Genomic DNA, 6,000 nt, shown 5'->3' with positions numbered 1-6,000 from the left:
CCCTCGCGTCATCGCCGACGTTTGAGCATTGGTCGCACACATCCTCAAGTATTTACGGCATAGGGGAGGTCCTCTCTCCGTCGTCATAGCCTTAAGCAAGTACTTTCTGCTATTCTCTTCCCTATTGAACTCCCTTTGGAGTTTCTCGAGCTTACTTGTGAGTTCTTCAACTTTTAAACTAAGAGTTTTCACTACCCTCTCATACGAGCTAATTTGATCTACTAGTTCGTCATTACGTTTCTTAAGGTACGCGGTATCCCCAGTATCCTGCAACCTTTCGATAACTACGCGAACAAACTTTCCAAATGCTACCGTCCTGCTCTTAATTCTGTTACTAACGCGGCCATTCATGGTTCCGCATTTATCTCTTAAGAAATCTAATTCTTCGAGCCATTCTGTGGCCATTGCACCTAGTTCAGCCACCGAGCTGCCTGCAATCTCATTAACACCGGCTGGCTCGGCCGGAATATTAACTAATCTATTCGCAATTTTCTCCTTATCCGTGGTAGGCTTCCTACCAGGCGCTTTCTTACCTTGTTCAGGTGCTTCTCTCGACGAATGTCCCTTCCTCATGGACATCCTCCGTGGCGGGCTGGGGGACTGCTCATCAGATGTGTCCAATTTTCTTGACATCTTCAGTTTTTTAGCGTATTTGCTAAAGGTTCTGTACGGGGTCCAGAAACTCTCTTCGTTTTAGGGATCGTCGCCAGGCTGTCAGCCACTCCAGTTTGGAGCTGGAGGTGGCGGCCTTTCTCTTACCCGTAATTTTTTCTTTCTCGGACCCGTCCCGGGCCCCTGGACTTTGATCACGCACTCGACACACCCATCACCGCACTGGCATAGCTCGTCTCAGAACATACATTCACATCCTGGCCGCTATCTTTCTCACAATCACTGTTCACCACAGAGTCCAGCACATCACTCATAGTCTTCGCTCGCGATAACTCGGGATCGGCCCTTGCGCGACCGATTTCCGACCCGGACGTAGACGGAAGTTCCAACGCGGCGATATCAAAAGCCACCCTGTTCTCGTTCTCAGTGCCACCACTATCACTGTGATGTTTTCCATCATCTTCATGTGCCGTGTCAGCACCAGCCGTGTGATCAGGTGAATCCATCTGCCTTTTCGCAGTTGTAACTTCGCCTGTTGTGCCTGCGGTGCACACTTCAGGTAGCCCATCGTTCGATAACGACGAAGCAGAGACTAGGACGATATCTCCGCCATGCCGGCCCTGAGGGTTCCGAAGTCCCTCTGCGCTGGTATGTTCGATTTCCTTATCCTTGTCCATGTTCATGCCAGCGTTTTTTGGTGCGCTCTTAGCCACTCTTCCACCAATCATGGGTCCTAGGACCCGATCGGCTTCAGAGCGGAGTCTCCCCACCACAACAAGGTGGCGCACCCTCGGGGAGGTCAAATAAATTTCTTATTAAAGTATTAGTTGAGTTTGGAGCATTACGATAGCAAATTACACATTTACTTATGACTTATCACATACAACGTCCTACGTATGGCTAAAAATTTTGTTGAACTGATGATAGAGTCATTTGATTTCTAGCATGTAACAGTCGATTATGTTCGTGCATTACAATTAATCGAGTAAAGATATGACGTCTCGGTAACAATATAGGATGTTTCACATTATGTAGTATGTTCGCATGTCTTAATCGACCATCAATCCTCAGAATACCATTCGTGTCTAAAAAAGGATTTAATTTCAATATTAAATTTTTCTTATCTACAACATCAAAGTTAAAAATATCATAGATTTCCTTTTCGAAAAATTTTCCTTGTAGAATTTTAACGAGAGTCAATTTGCATTCTCTAATTCATTATTCAAACATGATGAAATTGATTTGATCAATTAATCCTTTAGCAGATGACGATCGAAATTCTCTTGTTCATGCTTAAGTGCATTGATAAAGCGCAAACACAGTGCCATAACTCAAATAAGATTTTTCATAGCTAGAATATCTCTTAATATTAAATTCTAGTCCCGAAAATGCAACATAAGAACATGTTTAATTGGGACTTCTTTCTGGTACATCGTTTAAAAAGCTTACAGCGGGGGGGGGGGGGGGGTAGGATAGGGAGTAGGATTCTATATTTTCAAACCAGGCCCATGCCATCAAGACTCTAATTGCAATAATGCTTCAGGCATAACGTTTCTCAAAAGTGAATCTGCTGGATTGTCCTCACTTGATATGTGATGCCAATTTTCAATTACTGTTAATGATTGTATTTCACTTACGCGATTGGCAACAAATGTCTAACTCCGACTAGATCCATTTAACCAATGAAGTACTATGCTAGAGTTAGTCCAATAATATGTAGCGTTAATTTATAGCACTAAACATTTCTATAGTTTGTCAATTAATTGGCCGAGTAAAAGTGTCTCACACAATTCTAGACATGGTATTGAAATACTCTTGAGTGGAAAAACGCGAGATTGAGACTTGAAGATTATCAATTGAATATTAAATTTGACAGTTGTTAAAGCCCCAGAAAAGGCTATATACTAGATAAATAAATAAATAAATAAATATATATAACAAATAATCAATAAGAAAGACGGCCAATAATCGAGCAAATTTCAATATATGTTGAAAAATTAAATTTTGTACTGACGTCGACGTATTTTACATTCAATAATAAAATTTATAAACAGACTTATGGGTGTCCTATGGGATCTCCATTATCACCCATAATTGCCAACTTAGTCATGCAGGATTTGGAAACATCTGTACTAAGTTCATTGGATTTTAAGCCATCGTTATATTACAGATATGTCGACGATATCGTGTTGGCTGCATCCAAGAATTTAGTATCGGCAATTGTGAGCGCATTTAATAGTTATCATGACAGATTGAAATTCACATTAGAGTGCGAGGTTGACCCTTGTTTGAGTTTTTTGGATTTGTTGATTAAGATTAACAATGGTACTATTTACATTGACTGGTTTCGTAAAACAACTTTTTCGGGGAGATTATTATCGTTCTTTTCCAATCATTCATTCAGCCAAAAAATCGGAATTATTTACAATATGATTGATAGAGCATTATTGTTGTCACACCCACAATTTCATAAAAAGAACATTATATTAACTATCAATATATTAATAGACAACGGTTATCCTCTTGAAATGATTTTCAAATTTGTGAACAGAAGAATCAACAACCTCATCTCTAAGAGAATTTTAGTCAAAAACAACCAAATAGAACCAACAACTTGTTCTGATAATTGTAATGACAGGGTAAAGAAAAAGATTTTTGTTGTTCCATATGTTAAAAACCTTTCGGAAACGATAGTTTCAAAGATTGAAAAAGAATATCTAATAGGATATCGATGTTTGAATAAATTGGATAAATTTATAAAAGTACAAAAAGACAAAAATCTTTTCATGACGAATTCAAATGTCATATATAAAATTAATTGTAATGGTTGTAATGCGTCATATGTGGGACAAACAAAAAGACAACTACAGACACGCATAAAAGAACATATTAATAACATAAAACTAAGTTCGGACAGACATTCGGTTATTTCGGAACATATACTAAAAGAAAAACATACATTTAATTGGGACGATGTGAAAATTTTGGATTATGAATCTATCACAAGAGACTTATTTCGGAAATGTTACACATCAGGGATCAGAATAACGGTTTAAATTCACATAATGATACAGATTTGTTAAATGAATCATATTTTGACATATTACAGGAACTAAAAAAGTACATAACAACTTGTTTGTTAGATGATGATAATTTCGAATGAGCAGGATGTTTGTCTGAAAAACAGAAAGGTTGCTCCTCGACCTTTAGATCAACATTATTAGTCTACTGGTGAATTTGCTGGAGATGAGTTTGTTTCTCTATCTTTTGTAAGAGCGTTTTGTGTGAAGTTAAGTTTTTGTGAAAATCATTATGGACAGGAAGAGTAAGCTCAAAAAAAATTTTTTTAATTCAGTTCCACATTTGCAATACAACTATTTCGAGCGATCATTATTGTGAGACTCTTCCTTTTCTCTTTTTCATAGAAAGCATAGCCTCGCCCTTTATTGAAAAAACGCATGATTTGTCAACAGTGGACGATTATTGTTTCTCGCCCTCTACCGAAGAAGTAATGATTGTCTCACGAAAAAAAGAAAAAAAGTTATGATGATCGTTGCGTATTGGCCAAAAAATTATTGGTGTGAGACTTGCGGTTTTGCGATGGACTTTGATTTGCGTTGAATTTGTAATGTGTTTTATCTTTTTTGGTACATTGACGGAATTTTTATATTAATGTGACCCAGTTGACATGCTAACTATCTTTACTTTGGCTTTTTGCGTTTCAATTTATACAGGTTACATAGTATTGATAAAGGTTGCGTACAGCCGTTTACAAACGTTTACTTTAATATGTTTTCAAAGGTTTGAACAATAAATTTTATTTAATTTTTCGACATATATTGAAATTTGCTCGATTATTGGCCGTCTTTCTTATTGATTATTTGTTGTTAGAATTACGAGCGTGTGCAGAATTTTGTCATTTCTTATTTAAATATATATATATATATTTATTTATTTATTTATTGATAATATAAAGCGACTAGAAATGATGTAGGAATGCATCGCGACGGAAGCGATAATCGTGCGAGCCGCTGACACAGCGAGCCACGCGCGCCCGAGACCGAGCGCGAACGCGAGACCAGAAAGCGCTCTCGGAGACGCACTTCTGGAACAATTTAAAACAAGTCTAGAACAATCTGGAACAACTTTTAGAAATTGAAAATTTGACAAATGGAGTGTTAACTTCATACAGGTGGTCAAATATGGTTTCAATTTCATCGGTTGAAACAATTTTTACTAGCTATCTTGTATCAATTATTTTTCAATTTGAATTTTTCCTATTTTGGCAGTGTATTTTAGATATTAATTATAAATAAAAAACCCTTTGCAATACATTTGATTCATAATTTTAGTGTAATATCCGAATATTTGGCCTTTAGAAGGAAATTCGGTATAAACTCAAAAAAGTCAATGTTCCCTGCATTTCTGGGATGTAGGACTATTTTTTCCTATTTATGCAGATCCCAAACAACAATTTTTTTTTGGTGAACTAAAGTTCCGCAGGGGAGCCAAAAATCGGCCTTTTTTAACACCCTCTTTTGCCATCACTCTTTGGTTAAATTTCTCAGAGCCGCTAGTTCAATTTTATGTCGAATGTCTCAATCGTTCTGCATTAAAATAATTATGGTTGATGATAACGTGAATGTTTCTTAAATATAAATTTTCATATTGAAACTTTACATCGTCTATGTCTATAGGATATATGTAGAGCAAGAATAGACATGTTTTCGTAATATAAAACAAATTCAAACATTTCATTAAGCTTATAAAAAACCAATGCTGTTGACTTAAAAAAGTATAAAATTTCAAACAGTATAAAGTTATGTAATGACAATAATTTAACAATAAAATTATATTTATTTCATTTGAATTAGTTGTAATCACAAGTTCTGCAAGGTTATAGTATGAAAGTGTCAATACATATAAATGGAAATTTTCCTTTTCAAAAAAACATGAAAAAAGGTACCGAATTTAAGCACGCTTATTAAAAATTAATTATTTTATTAAAAATATCAGTTTAATATATCAAAAGAGATATTAGATATAAAGAAGCATTATTTTATTCTTTATTGTTCTAATCTGCCTTTCTTACAAAAAATTATGATGTAAAAGACGCGTGCCAATTAGAAATAAAAAACTTATATACACTTATTTAAATTTATACTTTTTTTAAAAAAATTACAATATCAGAAATATGGGAAGAAACGTAAAAATCATAAAAATTTAATGCAAAAAAACTTTATGCTGCTATGTATATAACGATTTATTCGTATTATATTTAGTACTTATTTTATTTACTTCTGTCATTAATAACAACTTCCTATAGATAGATAGATAGATATTTATTCAATTGATCCCCTTAGGGTTACAATTTTTACATTATCTCCT

Source organism: Anoplolepis gracilipes, chromosome 15 (genome assembly GCF_047496725.1).
Source record: "Anoplolepis gracilipes chromosome 15, ASM4749672v1, whole genome shotgun sequence".
Classification (NCBI taxonomy): domain Eukaryota; kingdom Metazoa; phylum Arthropoda; class Insecta; order Hymenoptera; family Formicidae; genus Anoplolepis; species Anoplolepis gracilipes.
The sequence above is the reverse complement of the archived record's forward strand: the minus strand, read 5'-3'. Positions refer to the sequence as shown.